General features: G+C 45.9%; 1 protein-coding gene and 2 long non-coding RNA genes across 5 annotated transcripts in view; 2 read left to right on the forward strand and 1 right to left on the reverse strand.

Annotated features, from left to right (window-relative positions):
• Nucleotides 1-16,604, reverse strand: part of RORA (RAR related orphan receptor A) — a 710,690-nt gene that overhangs the window by 342,767 nt on the left and 351,319 nt on the right. The window lies entirely within an intron of this gene.
• On the forward strand, nt 706-4,443 carry LOC140622731 (uncharacterized). Of its 2 annotated transcripts, XR_012022422.1 has the most exons (4): nt 706-1,013; nt 1,670-1,893; nt 2,750-2,873; nt 3,296-4,443. It is a non-coding gene; the product is annotated as an uncharacterized lncRNA (long non-coding RNA). The 2 variants fall into 2 exon arrangements; XR_012022421.1 differs by having other exon boundaries at nt 706-1,893.
• The window catches only part of LOC140623027 (uncharacterized), a 55,112-nt gene continuing 47,808 nt past the window's right edge, over nt 9,301-16,604 (forward strand). For both annotated transcript variants that reach the window (XR_012022708.1, XR_012022709.1), the window contains exon 1: nt 9,301-9,547. This is a non-coding gene — a long non-coding RNA (uncharacterized lncRNA). The remainder of the gene's footprint in view (nt 9,548-16,604) is intronic.

Raw genomic sequence — 16,604 nt, forward strand, 5'->3', positions numbered from 1 at the left:
CTTGACGTTCTGGCCCTAACTGACTTTTCTAGACATTAATAATACTAGATTCTTTTTAAAGCTGTCATTTATGGGGTACCTACTACACATCAGGCAGAGTGCTAAACACTTGATCTGAGTTGGTTCCTCTGAGAGCCATGCAAAGTCCTATTCTTGTCCTGAGCCAAAGGCAGACGCTCAGCTGCTGAGCCACCCAGGCGTCCCTGAGCCGTGGGTTCTTTAACTGCATGCTGCAGCCACCTCCCTGTCACTCCGCCTGCTGCTACTGCTTTGCTCCGGGAGCCCCGTTCCCAGGTGTATGCTCCAAACCTCTGCACCCAAGGACTACTCAGGCAGGAAGGTGGGTTCGGATTCCCTCCGTCTCTGTTTCACTGCTAGCAGATGGAAGAAGCAGCATCCTCACTGGGCCTCTGGGTGATTTTTCTTTCCCCTTGTCCAAGGCCTGAAACTCCCAGAGGCCCCTTATTAAGATGAAACACTTCCTGGTCAGACTCTTCCATCATAGAACACTCCTGAGTTCTTAAAAATTAAAGAGATAAGGCACAATCAGACAAGGCAGGAAGCCATGGAGTCCAGCTCTTCATTTTACAGACGAGTCTGTTGGAAGCTAGACAGAAAGCATGTGTGCAAGGTCACTCAGCCTGGGAGGGGCAGAGCTCGTGTAAGACCACGAGTTCTAAGTCTCCCAGGCACAGAGCACTTCCTCCCGCCTGGCAACACTGTACTGCCACCACCCAAACTGACAACTGTTCCTACTGTCCCTGAGGGGGTCATGGTAAGCGTCCATTGGCTTCCCAAGAGCCACATGAGATATAAAAGCAATTCTTCCCATGTGTCTTTCAAGGTGTCAGCAGGAGTCAAGGACACTTCAAAGAGTCATGCTCTGGCCGTGGCAAGCCAGGTACCAGGAAGGTTAAATCACCTGTGAAAGGAAAGCCACAGGCTGAGTCAGACCCAGGGAGAGACTCACAGGAATGGCCCCGTCTGCGGGGAAGGCCAAGGTCTTCATTTTGGTAAGGTCCTGGAAGGGCTCCTCCTGATTTTCCTGGGGTCTCCGGTGCACTCATTGGGTTTTAAATCTTAAGGCTAATGATCTCATGACACTAAGTGCTAAAAACGCTTAACGCTAAAGATCCCAGGATGCTATCCCAAGTGCTAAGCATCCCAGGACAATGCACAGTCCCGCTCTCACCGGGTCAGCCCACCTTTCTATAGCCTCACCCTTAGATATCTGCTCTACTCAAGCCATTCTAAACATAGCCTATGTGTCCACATCTTCATTCTTTCTTTTGCTATTCCCTCTGCTGGGAATATTTTTCCCTCTTTAACTAGAAAACTTGTACTTGACTTTAAATATGGATTTTAAATGCCTGCTTCTTTTCACAGCCTCCCCTGGCCCTTTCCTCCCTGACCCCCTTACCAGTTTTCCCGCAGAACTACACTTATGGCACTTCTTGGCCCTTCCTGTGTTGAATCCTAGCTATCTGGGATCATGTTTTCTCTATGGCTACACTGAAAATCTCTCCAGGACAGTGGCTCAATCATATTCACCTTTGTACCCAAAGTAGCTAGCTCGAGTCCTGGCACACAGAGGGGAAAAACAGAAGTACCAGCTTAAATCAAATAGAAATAGGTCTGCTTAAGGAAAACTTTGTTCCAAATTCCCAAGTGGACAGCCATCAAAGGTGTTCCTTTCTAAGAGGAGATCCAAGGCCTCGTTATAGATGGATGGTGAAGTGTCACTTTACAAGCTGCTGCTGTGAACAGACCTCCATGAATACCTGAATGCACACGAGTGTGCACAGACACACACACACACAGAAGCTGAAAGGAGCTGGATGCTCTCTGGTGAGGTGCAGCAAGGAAGATAAGATCACCCCGCTGCAGAGGAAGGTAAGCCACGTGACCGTGCGGGTAACCCCAGGCATACATGATACACTCAGCAAGGCCCAGCTGGAATCTAACCACATCATCTTTTCATGAAGCAGACATGAAAAGGTACGACTGAAATAATTACAAAAAGGGTGGTTTAATGCCTTCTTGCCTTGATGGTATCAAAGTTACGGACTCAGGGGCTACTTGGGGAAACAATTCTCTGAGATAAGGAGATAAACTATCTGCTCAAGAGAATGTGCAGGAAGCCAACGTAACTGGGCAACACATAACGAAACAGTTTGTGGCTAATGAGCCATCTAAACCAAAGTGTCCCTGGGCGGCATCAGTTGTGTAAGTGAAGGAAACCGAACCCACCCTTGTCTCAAAGTGAAGCCTTTGTGGGTGCCAATCTGTGTGTGTGTATGTGTGTGCATGCGTGTGTGTCCTCACTAAACATGACGGCTAAAGTGAAATTCACAGCTCCTCCACCTGTGGCTGAGCTTGTGTGAAATGAAAAGGTTGAAAAGGTGACACTTGTTTTTGTGTAGCAGCCCTGGAGTCCCTTTCTGGTGACCCTACCTGCTGTGGGCCTGTCCTGCTGAATGGCCCGGTATTGCCTCCATGCAAACTGAGACAGCAGCACTGGTTGATGAGTATATCCCAGAGAGAGAGAGAGAGAGAGAGAGAATTCCAGCATCATGGTGTTCTGGGGCAAGGGGGTCTGAATTCTCCAATCCACAGATAATGGGGTAGGGGGTGGCTGTCTCCATCTGAGGCTCTGCTTATATCTGGTCCATGTTTTACCACAACATGGTTTCTTCAATCAGTTTTCCCTTTGTAAGTCCCCCAAGTAATCTTCCCATGATTCTTTCAGGTCCCAGGACTACAGAATGTGATGACTGTGGTGGCCTGCAGGGCATTTAGATTCCAAACATGACAGACTCAAAGGCTTGGTATTGAATCTCAGTTCTGCATTAGTCAGTGCTCTTTGGCTTGGGGTAAGTTCCTTAAGCTAAGTCTCAGTATTCTCATCTATAAGTTGGGAAAAGCAGAACCCATCCCCTAGTTAATTTACGAAAACTACAGAGCACAATTATGAGCACAAAGTTAGACCTTACTCTGTGGAGCTATTACTATTATTGCCACCATCATAATCCATTCAAACCCTCTTGATTTCTAGGAGAAGATCCAAGGTCCAAAGAGGTAAGGTGGCTTGTCCCAAGGAAATGGGTCTTGAGTGATCTAGTAGCCATTGCCCCTGCAAGGTGATGACTAGTCTGAAGATAGTAGCACTCAAAAGGGGCTGAGTTAATCGTAGAAGTCAGACCTACTGATTCTCAGGCCAGAACCTGACCCTGGGTACCACATTGGTGCCTCGGACTCTTATTTATTATCTCACAGCTATCTTTTCTTCCACTAGGTCTTAAGTCCCTGGAAACTAGGCACCTCGTGCTGCTTAAGTCCCTCCGGATTGTAGTACTTTATAGGTATTACATAAATATTCGTTGATCAACTGATTGTGAAGATCGCCGCCAATTTTCGAGGCAACAGGCTCCTGTCATGGTGGCTTCTCCCCCACACCATCATGTCCTTAGGATTTTGGAAAACTCATCCAAGAAGGGCTTGTGCTAATGTGATATCACAGGGAAACATCCCACCTCTTTTTGGAATGCAGATATAGATTGCTCCAGATTGCATGCACACTAATTAGAGCCACTGGTAATTTGACTGCTGCACTGAAGTCCCAAAGTACTCACTGAAGGCACCTTTGTCCTTGCACATGAGAGCTTTTGTCCCTATGTGTCAAAATGGCCAAACTGTCTTTTGATGGTGCTGCTGGTATCCAGAGCCTGGATGTCAGGGTCGAGGTACCTGCCCACTGAATCCACCATCAGAAGGGAACTCAGTGCCATCCTTTTTCCTGAAAGCAGTGTTGTACAGATCACTGGCTCTAAGTAGGATATTCTAATAAATGTTGCTGTTATTTTTACTGTCTTGTGCAGTGTTGAATAAGCTTCTCATAAGCTGGCCTTTATGTAACCACCATGACCTACATTTTTAATTCAGATCTTTATTTTCTGTTTCATAAACCCTTTTAATTTAATATCACTGTAAAAAATCTAAATGGATATACATAGTGTTCTTTTTGTACTAAGCTTTTTGGGCTAGACTTTTATGGTTAATATCAGGGACTGGGTGGTCACTGTGAGAGCACAAGAGAGCATGGGAGTGCCTGGTATAGCTTGCCCTAGCAACTGATACCCTCTCATTGCTTCATTGAATTTTTTTTGTTCTTGACCTCTGCCCTTGTTTTCAGTAATATTGGTATAATGAGTTGAATAAATGGCTCTGTCTATAAAGAAATGGGAAAAGTCTGGTTTTGGCTAAAATGCCCTCAGGGGATTAAAGTAATGAAGGGTAGACAAAGAGGCACACCTAAGGACCAATCAAATGGATAGAGATTTCTGTTCCTTGGAGGTTCCAGCCAGGGAAGAGTCCACTCAGAATGGACCTAGCCCCACCGGCCCTACCAGGGAACACAATCCTTTCTAGTATCTATTCTTTTCTTCACTTCCTGTGGCCTACTCAGAGCCTCTGAAGTTGGGAATGGCTAATGGCAGTGACATGTGCCCCATATTCTCTGTGACACCCCACTGTTGATTGCTTTTTCAAACACTCCCTGAGTAGACTTTGCACTGGACTCTGAGGACCATGTCCAGATGTGTAGTGTCCAAAATGGTGGCCACAGACCACAGGCGGCTATAGAGCATTTGAAATGTGGCTAGTAACAACTGAGATGTGCTTTAAGCATAAAACACACATCAGATGTTGAAGACATGCTACTTAAAAAAAAATAAGGTAAAATATCTCATTATTATGTTATTTATATTGATTACATGTTGAAACGATAATATTTCGGATATATGAGGCTAATTAAATGTCTTATTAACTTTCCCTGTTTCTTTTTACTTTTTAAAATGTAGCTACCAGAACATTTAAAATGATAAATGTGGATTGCATTATATTTCTACTGGCCAGCATTGCTTTAGACAATTGCCAGAGAAGTCGTTTCCATTGAAATATGGATCAACCCAGTGAACAACACAACTCCTGAGTCCTCTGACAGTTCTCTATCACACTCAGAATGAAATTCATGCTCCCATTCTTGCCCCCATGATGCTGAGGTACCTGGGGCCTGCCTACCTCTCTGGCCTCCTTCTGGTTGCTCACTCCAGTGAGCTGGAACCTTCTTCAGAAACTCCAGGCTCAGGTCAGACTCATGATCTTTGCAGGCTGTTGTTCTCTCTCTCTGGAATACTTTTCCCTCATATGTTTTTGTTATTTGGGTGTCATCTCAAATGTAACCTCCTCAAGGAGGCTTCCCTCAGCAGGCACAATGATGTCCCCTAATAATGTCTACAGCCTATCCCTGGAATCTGTTAGATTATCCACCTTAAAAAAAAAAAAAAAAAGATTATCCACCTTACATAGCAAAGGGAACTTTATAGATATGATTAAGTTAAGGATTTTAAGACGGGCAGATTATCCCAGATTATCCAGGCAGGTGAGTGGTCTTTATAAGGAAAAGAAGGGAGCAAAAAAGACAAAGTCAGAGATGTGACAACACAAGCAGAAGGCAAAGAAAGGTAGAGTCAAGAGCCAAGGAGTGCACACAGACTCCAGAAGCTGCAATAGGGAAGAAATGAGCCTCCAGAAGGAACACAGTTCTGCCAACTCATTTTAGACTTTTGATCTCTAAAACTGTTAAGATAAAAAATTTGTATTGTTTTAAGCCAAAAACTTGTGATAATTTCTTACAGCAGCAATAGGAAACTAATACATGTCCCAATCTGAGACTACATACCACCCAATTCCCAGTTTCTCTATTCCATCCTTCTAGGTTATTTATTTTTTTAAAGATTTATTTATTTATTTGGGGATGGGGCAGAGGGAGTGGGAGAAACTTGGGCAGACCACCCCCACCCCGACCCCCGCCTGCTGCTTATGGAACCTGATATGGGCCTCCAGCCCACGACCCTGAGATCATGACCTGAGCCAAAATCAAGAGTGGGATGCTTAATTGACTGAGCCACCCAGGTACCCCTAGGTTATCCTTTTATTGCTACCAGACAGCATCTAATTTATTTATTAATTTGTCTGCTTGTTTATTTTCAATCTCTCTTCACTAAAATGTGAGCTCCCTATGGGGCAGAGACCTCCTATCGCACTTACCACTAAAGATTCTGCCTTTTGAACTCGAGTCTGGCACACAGCAAATGCTCCTTGGTATGAATGAATGGTTTACAAGAACAAATGGCAATTGGCTATTTAAAAGATCTACATTCAACCAATTGGATAGAAAAAAGTACACCCAAGGAATGAAATAAACAACACTGATAGATACTAGACAGTGCTTACTACCTGGGACTCATAAGGTACCATCATGGTGCTGCAGAGCTACAAAGGATTTGATGACCTGGTGTGCCTGGGTGGCTCAGTGGTTGAGCGTCTGCCTTTGGCTCAGGTTGTGATCCTGGGGTCCAGGGATCGAGTCTTGCATCAGGCTCCCTGTAGGGAGCCTATTTCTCCCTCTGCCTGTGTCTCTACCTTTCTCTCATGAATAAATAAAATCTTAAAGAAAAAAAAAAAAGAATTTGATGACCCTACAGTCTCTGTAGAGAGGCATGCATGGACACATGACAAAACAATGGTGTGTGGGGTATTAAATAGCTGAGGTCAAATGGGTGGTAGGGCATTGGATATGAGCAGTGATGTGCTGGGTACACTAGCTCTCAAAACAACAACCACAATAGCCTGATTTGGAGTGCTTGCCAATCTTGTGTACATACTCCTACAGTGACTGCCTTCCAGCTACCATTGCAACGTCTCTGAGTATGGCACTCCTAAGAGTCAAGTGGGATCTTCAGATTTCAACTGAACCTAGAAGAGTCAGTGGGATGGGGACAGACTCAGAAGAGGGCAGGAGGCATGGTACACACAAAGGCAGGAACATTTTTAGGGCAGGTGAAGTGGGGTACCAATAGCCTCTGTGGCTCCAGTGGGTTTCCTGTCATTGAGACAAATAGAAATAAGAGGCTCACTAGAAGTCACCATGCAGAGGGCTGCCTAGAGAGACGTGGGAACAGAAAATCTTATTGTTGGGAGGACCTCGATGACCTTTCCAGCCCAGCACTGATTTTAATGAGCATGGCATAGAGCTAAGCACTTAAGTTAGCAACACCCAGGGCGGAACAGGGAACAGTCTGTGTTTCCTGAGCTGGTTTAGAGGATATTTTGCCCTGAACCCAGGCTGATGACCTCATTCATTCTGCCCCTCACAGGTGGATTAATTGATATAACATGCAGCCACCCCCCCCCCAGTCCTATCATAAAGACGAGCTGTCAAATGAACTTGGGACAACCCACTCAAGGTTCTCAAAGTAACCCTCCCTGAAATTCCCATCTTCATGCAGGTGTCATTTCCTCTCATTTATAAGCCTGGACAATTTGATTCTGAGGATCCTAGGGTGGTGTTTAAAATGTTGGTGTGTGGGGTCAGATGGTATTGGGATCTGAATCCTGACCCCACCACTTCCCAGGTGAATGTCTCTGGGGAGGTGACCTGATTGCTCTAGACTCTAGGTTCCTCATATCTAAAATGTTATGACAACATTTTCCGTAGAGGTTTTTGTGAGGATTACATAATATATAAGAGACACTTTGGTGTCACACCTAGGCCGTAGTTACATATCTGATCAGCGGGCCAAGTGACAGGGCTAACAGTGAAAAGCATGTTTTCCCCTTCTCAAGATCTTGTCAGAACCTAGTTTTTCTTTTTTAAAGATTTTATTTATTTATTCATGAGAGACACACAGAGGTAGAGACATAGGCAGAGGGAGAAGCAGGCTCCCTTCAGAGAGCTCAATGAGGGACTCGATCCTGGACCCTGGGGTTATGACCTGAGCCAAAAGCAGATGCTCAACCACTGAGCCACCCAGGGGCCCCAGAACCTAATTTCCAAAGCTAATTTCCTAACAAGCCCCTTCCTGTCACCTACATCACCTGTCCGCTGTCTTCGCTCCCAGCAGGAAGCCCTCTCCTCACACACCCTCTGGATACCTGGTCCAGCAGCTCTCCCAGACCCCTCCATGCCTTCCCTGTTGATGACTTGAAGAGCATGCACCTGTTCGGGTGCAGGGTGAGATGTCTTCCTTGCTTTGGGTGTATATCAATGAAGGACAAGGATCAGGCCATTACGTGAATGCCAGGACAACAGTGAAGACAAGGCTGCTTCCTGAAAAGCACTAGAAAGCTTTATTTTGCCTGAATGGCCATTATTTTCATTCTCCCCACACACACACACAAAGCACCGGAGCACATTTCATTCAGTCTGTTGCTGAGCGAGTGGGTGTGAAGTTGCAGTACAAACAAAAGAGGTAACATATTGCTGTTGTCAGGTCTCCTAAGTGCTCTGCACAGTGGACCAAGCTTCCCCACTAGTCCACTGCTGGACTCCTCGGAACAACAATGCCCACATACATATAAATACAAAAACCCTCCTACCTAATCCTTGATGTGGTTACGCAACGATTTACGAGCAGGAGCCAGATTTCAAAAACTGATAGAGTATAAAAGCACAGTGTTCTTCGAAGAAGTTGGTGACTTGTCACACCCTTCGACAATTTTAGGTGCCAATCCTACCACCAGGGAAGTGCCATCCCCCTTATACACCACCCCTTCCCCCCCAGGAAGAAGGCATGACGTTCTGTACCTGACACACCAGGGCCCCTTCACATGTGTGTGTGAAAGGCCTCAGCGGCCTGAGCCTGGAGCAGCCATGTGCCTGGACGGTGGGGGAAAGTTCGAGATACCAACGATTGGGGTGGTCTGGGTCCCAGGCTATCCAAAGCACACAGCTCAAAGTAAGAGAAAACCACTGTCTCCTACTCTGAATTTTCTGAACATAAAAAGCAATTTCAAATAGGGGGAGGAAATAAATCTTGGCATTCTGTAAGTTTTCCCTTATTAAGGACATTCAGTGGCTTTGGTTTATGGCTCTCTGTGTGTGTGTGTATTTTTTTCCCCCTCACTACTGTTTTCCTCTCTCCTTCCTTTTTGGTCAAAATGTCACGGTGCCAACCAGATCTAAGTTCTCTAATAATGTCTGCAGCCTATCCCTGGAATCTGTTAGATTATCCAAGTCTTGTTCTGGATCACTGGATGGTTCTGAAGGAGGAGGAATTGTTTCTTGATAATGTGTCAACTCTTGAGGGCCAAGACCCTGCCATATTTCCTGTGGGCTCTGGTGAGGTACTGAGTGAACCAATGAAGGAGCAACATTATTGTGACATGTTTTCCCACCTCACAATCCCCATCAGGCTTTGTCAGAGGGACCCCTGTCCCTGCTATACACTAGTGCTTAAGCCTCAGTCAGGGGGGCTGGGAGCTTGTCCCTGTATAATTCAGCAGAAGAGTTTAAGAACACCATCATGGGCGTTCTTAAGGAACACCAACCATGTGCCTGGTGCTGCGGAGAGCACGCTACACAAGCAATGCGATCTGTATTTGGGGACTGTCCCCCAGCTGTCCCCCACCGGTGTCCGTGGCTGGCATCCTGCCTTGGCACAGGAGAGCTGCACAGCAGCATGGCTCCCCCACTTACTAGTCTCAGGTGACGCTTAGCAAGTTTATAACGTGCATGGTGTAAATAAGTTCCAGTCTCTCGGGTGTAAAACAAGGAGGGCAATGCCTCCCTCCCAGGTGTGTTGTGAGGATTAAATGAAACTCTGTGAAAAGCACCACAGGCCCCAACACAGAGGGGGTGCTCCTGAGGTTCTGGTGGCCAGCTTCTGCTTGGTAAGGAGGCACTCAAAAATCTATCTGAGGGAATGAAATGAGCATGTGGAAAGTAATCTGGGGACATTAGAGAGTTCTCAAATGATAGGGAGCTAAAGAGAATAAATGACAAGATCGCTGGCGTGGGCTGGAGCTGCCCACAGTGCAGGGGGTTAACCGAAGGTGCCGGATGAACCTGTGGCAAACAGTTTCATGGAGGAAACCAATCTGTGAGGGAACTTAAAGAAATGGCTTCAGTGGTGGTGGTTCCCCTTGAAGAGTAAGAGTTCTCCATACAAATAAATAAATAACTATACAAAATGCCGTTTGGGAAAAAAAAAAAAAAAAAAAGCTGAGTGCCAGATTCCTCTCATGAGATCATGGGGGTAAAATGAATATGAGGCAGAGCATGGGCTGGGCCAGGTGGTACGAAGGCCCTGTTCTGCTAACAGCATCACCGCCTTGAAAGGTCACCCGTAATATCCTTTGTGTCTATAACTGTGGCAATTAGTAACGGCCCCCAGCCTAGCCGTGAGAGTGCTCCTTTATGACAAGAGCCAGCCAGACACAATCTTTCGATTCAGAGTTCAGGGCGTCTGTATGGGGGAACCAGGCAGATTCACATGGTCCATGCTTCCAATTAAAAATACAGACAGGGAAAAGCAGAATGTCACAGAAAAGAAAAGTGCTGCCACCCACTCTTGGCCTAAAGGTCACTGTGCCTCAGCCTTGGCCATTATCTCCAGCCGCAAAGGTCAGGGGGGCTGTCTGCATTTCTGGGGAGTATGTAGGCTTTCACGAAGCCTCAAAATGACTATTGCTCTGACACCAAAATTAGTGATAAGCTCTCAGGAGAAGATGCTAATAGAGAAATGGAGTGACTGTAACCTTTTCCACCATATCTCTTGTCGGCTCCATGAAGCAGAGTCACAAGACATAAAACGAGAAGTTTCCACATTCTACAAAAGACTACAAGACTGCTGACTTAATTGGGTGCGTAACAAATGGCTATACCATTGCCAACAAGAAGACATCAAAGAAGAAGAAAGTAGTGATTAAAACATCTCATGACATCAGCTTGGTATGGAAGCGAGCTCACAGTGTATGTGGCCAGGTCTTAATATGACAGTACAGGGCGTTAGCCACGTGGTTCTATGAATTGTCCAATCACTGTGGCTTACCATGAGCAACAACACCACTGTTTGATTTGCAGAATTTCAGGAAATTTAAACATGGAACGAACTGGACTTGGAGTCAGACAGACCCGCATTCAAATCTCAACGATTGTCCATATAGATACATTTTTTAAATAGGCTCCATACCTAGCATGGAGCCCAGTGTGGGACTTGAACTCACAGCCCTGAGAACAAGACCTGAGCTGAGACCAATGGCTGGACACTTAACCAACTGAGCCGCCCAGGTGCCCCCAGTGGTTGTCCACATTGGATGTACAGTTTATATCATCTTTTATCATTGCTGTATTGTGAGTCCATAGTTTTGGCATCTGGAAAGTTGGAATGATAGGAGTATCTACAGCTTCTGGTAGAAGCTTAATTAAAGACCAAATGTGAGAAAAAATAGAGAAGTCCATTTTAAATGATCATGTACAATATAAGTACAAATAATAATAGTTATTAGTTAGCGATAACATCAAATCTGAGGTTATCCGTATATACTCTGAGGTAATGCTGCTTTTCTGTATTAGACCCTCCTGGGAGAGAAGACTTTCTGCTGTTGATGATTAAATGGAATCTGGGAAATGCTACGCACAGCTATTTAGGTGGGATAATCCGAAAACACAACAAGAGAAATAAACCCAGGCACATAGCACATGCATGAGCATATGGCTGAATGTGGCCTTTGATGCGTGGCTATCAGAAACAAAATTAGTAACTTGTGGTACTTCAGCTAAGCTTCCTAGCAACAGAGATATATAAATAACAACACTTATGATGATTATCCTAAAAACACTGTAACATTAGGATGTGATATTACTCCCTCCAAGTGTGCTCTAGCTAAAGGCATTGGACATGTTTCAATTCATCAGTGATATCAGTACTAGAGAATCTGATGTTTAAACCTGCCGAATACAGAGGATGAGCAGGAATGAGTTTGATAGTTCAAAATACGTGTCTCATTTCTTACCAGAAGGAAACTGATTTTGGTATCAGCAGGACTCTAAAACACAGAGAATCACCCAACGTAGCAATAAGGATTTTCTTTCTAAGGCTCTGTACCTGACCCTGGCGAAAAGGTCTGGAAAAGATGCTTGTAGTAGTTTCAAGCATAGTTTAATCCTCCAAAAGTAGCTGACTCAGGCTCAGGGTCTGGGGCAGAGCTTAAGATCATGTTCCTCTGTGCGGCTGACCACACTGACGATGCTCCTGGCACTGTCTGCTTTATTGGCCTGCATATAACTCATTGGTAGACACAAGCTATTTGGTAAGATGTGGGAGAGATCTGTTCTTTAAAGTTTCCTGGAGCTCTGGGTATCAAAGGAATGAAGTGCCTCTTGGCCTTTCATGTTGCAAACTAGAGAGAAAGACACAGCCTAGCAGGGCAGCTAAAACTTAGGATCAACTTTTATGATAATATAGAAACCACATGACAGATTGTATAGGCGCCTGCATAAATTCTGACTCATCCCCTAGGGGCTTCTACTCTCTATAGCTACAAGGAGCCATATTGAGGAGCCTGAGCAATTCTTGTCACGGGCAAGATTTCTCACTTGAGATGTGAGAAGACTACAAGACTGCTGACTAGGATTGCCTATCTCCCCTCTCTCCTTTGTCAAAGGAATCCATGCATGGGTGTAAGATCATTGTGCTTTCTAGAAAAAAAAAAAAGATCATTATGCTTTCACCAGATTTTGCAAGGGGTTTGTGCCACTCTTCACCAAACTTCCCCCCGCAAACTTCACCTTAAAAGTTAAGCACAGAATTCCACTTGGTGGAACTGGTCAGATTTAGTGTTAGGATCATAAAGGAGGACAAGAGCAGAAACAGAAGCACAGCTATGTTTGAGCATCCTCTCTCACGCTTCTCCCATTGGGCAGATTTGACTCTATCTTAGAGGGCAAATATGTGGTGTCTTAGATTTTATAGTTTTTTTCTTTTGCAATGTTTGCTTATAAAAAAAAAGCTTGTGTTAAATTTGAACTAAAAATACAGATTTCTGGGCTTATTCTGTATATGATGAATCAGGAATCCTGATGATGGTCCTGGAAACCTAAACTTTTAGCAATATCAAGTGATCCTCAAACCCACTGAAGTTAAAGATGGCTGTGCTGATCCCTCCCCACCAATCATGGCCCTTAATAGGTCAGCAGATCCTCCATCAACCCAGGAAACAGATCTAGGGGGGAAGAAAATATGGGTCCTAATGAGAAAAGCTTGGGTGAAACTCCCTTCCTGGCATACTTGAGGCCACTAGTAAGTAGCATTATAGGTTCTGTCTCTCAAGGAGGAAGTCCTCCAAATGCTTCCCACCACTCCACGTCTTATTTCCCTGCCAGTTTTCTCCCTAGCAAGAACACCCACCAGTATTCACCTTGGGTAGGTCTCCCTTTGACCAACAAGTCATTTGTTAAGATTTAGGCTCTGATAGTAGATCTCCTGAATGGAATCTCTTGGGGGTGAGGTCCATCGGTGATTTGTAGAATTACTGACTTTAAATCTGTTGTAGAACTGGAAGTATCCTCAGATAGTATCAAAATATTAGCTGGACAAGCCAGATTTTAGAAGTCACTGGTGCAAATGAAATGATACTTTTACAACTTGAAAAACAAAACAAAACAAAACAATCAACACACACACACATTATTACATTATGTACGGATCAAAGGGAAAGAAAAGAATATTCTGGAAAGTGTGAAGACAGACTAGTTCTGGAAATGGCATGTTTATTTCAAATAGGGCAACGGAGAGAGTGGCGGCCAGAGAACATTGGAGAATGAGCAGAGTTTCAGGTGCCATTTCAGAGGTGGAGGACAGAAACTGGCCCCTCGGAAGAGTGTATGAGAAGGAAAGAGAGGGAGAAAGGATGCTGTTTGGGATCAAGATGAGCTTGGGAAAAGGCGCAGAGGAGATAAAAGGCAACTGGGTAAACTTTGAGTAAATCTGTCAGAAGAGAAAGGAGGAGGCCTCACGGCAGAGTATCAGAAAGACAAAGGAAACTCTTGCTCCAATTCCGCACGCAGAACACTGCAAGGGTGAACACGTAGAAAATGGTTTCATTCATCCGTCCATTCTTCATTCAATAAACATTTAGGGGGAGAGCATCCAGGGATGAATGACATATGGCTGGTGCCCTCAGCCAGGAGAATAATGAGAGACATTTTCATTATGGTGGGGCAAGGCTATGATGGATGGAAGTTCAGGGACATGTGGGCAAAGCATGAGTGCAGACGAAACAGGTCCGGGAAAGCTTTCTAGATAACGTGGCGCCTCATGAGGCTTGAAGGGAAACAGTGAGCAGAGATTTCAATCACAGGGGAAGAGGCCCAGGAAGTGGAGGTATCAGGGAGAAGCCTGAGACTGACATCCCCTCTTGCTCATGCACACGACATGGAAGTAAATGTGTCGCATGGGAGAGTCTTCGCGTTCTTCGCCTTGAACACCCCACTGGAATACAGCCAGTAGTGTACCTTGAGCTTTCCGGGTGTTTGCAGTTGAAGGTATGCCTGCTTCGCTCCAGTGCAAACGGAAGAACTAAAGCTGGCACCGAGACGGAACACGGGAGCGTGCCGCCAACCTGAAGGCCTGCCTGGCTGCAACCGGCGCTCTGCAAAACGGCACACAGGTGCTATCGTCTCGCTATCAACTTCAGCAGCAAAACGAACTGAAGTGTGTTGACAGCTGCAGTAAAACACACTCAGAGTTAAACATAATTAAGCAAAATGATTAGCACTGAATGGAAGCTGGCAGTGAAGAACTCCGGTCTCTCAGGCGAAATGACAGGATCACCGCATCGTACAGCTGGGAAGAGGTCTCAGGGACCACACAGTCCCCAATTTCACAGATGAGAAAATAAAGCCCAGAGAGGGTGGGCGAAGGCGGAATCAAGGAAGCTTCCCCCCCCTCCCCCCCATCAAGGGAAGAGCGAGGACTCTGAGGTCAGGCATCTGGGAGTCTGCATCCAAGGGTGGAATTCACGGACTTCGGGAAAGTTCTTTAGCCCTCGCTCGGCCTCAGTTTCCTGTCTGGAACACGGATTGCTGTGAGAACTGACTGCCTGGACCAGGGCCCATGTATTCATGGTGAATACTTCACGTTCCTGCATTGAGTCAGAATGCTAGATTCGCATCCTTGGTCCACCACTTATGAGCTGTGGCTCCCTGGGCCTCGGTTTCCCCATCTGTCAAATGGGAATAAGAATGCTAGTAAATGCCCTCTTACTTGCCAGGAGAGCTGTGTAAATTTCTAAGCAAGTGGTTCCTATTGTTTTACTATGACGGCAAGACATGTTCTGGGCCTCCCTACCGGTGAGCAGCAGGGTCAAGAGGGAACATACACAGTGAAAGAGAAAGACCAGCTGAGGTTTGGGAGTTTTTTGCTTTTTTTTGTTGTTGTTGTTTTTTCCCCTGGGCCACTGTTGGATTGCAATGCTTGGACTTTGCCAGCCAGGATCAGAAAGTTTTCACAGGCCAGCTTGGAGCTCAAGAGGGAGAACAGGTCTGTAGCACTGGAATGCAAACCAGTCTCATTTCTGGGTGCAATCCCAAGGGATGGTGGGGATGGAGGGAAGCAGGGGGACAACTGGAAGGAGAGGAAAAATCCTGGGAGAAATGCTGCAGCCTGCCTGAGTTTCACTCTGAGTTTTCAGATTCATTAAAAAGAAAGAAAAAAAAAATGCCCCCCTCCCCCTCCCCCAATAGCAAAAAGCATAATCCCAGTTTGGTCAATCCACGAGAAATAACAACAAGGCTGCTGATGGTGCCGAGAACGGGCACGCCCGACTTTTTCGCAGCTTCGGCTGGCTTACAATCCCCGCAGCTTGGTGCTTCTCCCGATCCCACATCTCCAACGCTCTAATTACATTGTGCAGCAGAAAGGCGGCCTGTGCCCTTGGATGCGAGCAATTGCTTACTTGCCACAGGAATGTTCTGTGCTTTCATATGCTTCTCCCCCCCTCCCCCCGCCCTCCTCCCCCCTTCCAGGGCTTGGGAATGAACAGGGCAATTTTGAGGTGTCTGCTCTTGCAGAAAGATCACAAACTTATATGTGGTCTCCCTTCTTACCCAGGCCCTTGCTTCTGCCTTAAATACTCTTCCCTGGCTTCCTGCCTGCTCACTTCCTGCTCACCTCCAAGGCCCAGGGCAGGGCTCCCACTGGGCTCTCCTCACCTCAGTCTCTGCCCTGAGCCCTTGGGGAATGGGTACTGTTTACCTGTCGGTCTCCCCATCACAAAGCAGTTCCCTAAGGGCATCGGCCTTGTCTTCCTCATCGATTCACCTCTGTGTTCCTTTGGTCCAATGCTTTGCACATGGGGCATTTGCTCAGAACATCGATGGTTTAGGAAGCAGCAGCATGACACCACTTGGAGCCTGTGAGAAGTGCAGAGTCTCAGACTCCACTCAGCCCTCTTGCATCTCAATTTTCAATTTAACAAGATGCCCAGGTACTTTGTGGCCACATTCAAGTTTAAGACACTAGACAAGGTGGGGTGTGGAACACTTAATCAGAGTTTGTGAAGAATCCAGTTAGTCCTGCTACAGTCCTCTCTCCTCCAAGAGGGCACAGAGTTAAGGGAACACTAACTCTTCAACCCTCCTCTCTCCTTAGCCCTGCAGGAGATCCTATACGTGAACTCTGCAGAGCTCGGGGGCCCGTTTCCATGTATCTACCACCTACACCTACTACTTTCAAAGAAACCACAACCTGGACCTAGAACAG

Source organism: Canis lupus, chromosome 32, assembly GCF_048164855.1.
Source record: "Canis lupus baileyi chromosome 32, mCanLup2.hap1, whole genome shotgun sequence".
In the NCBI taxonomy this organism is placed as follows: domain Eukaryota; kingdom Metazoa; phylum Chordata; class Mammalia; order Carnivora; family Canidae; genus Canis; species Canis lupus.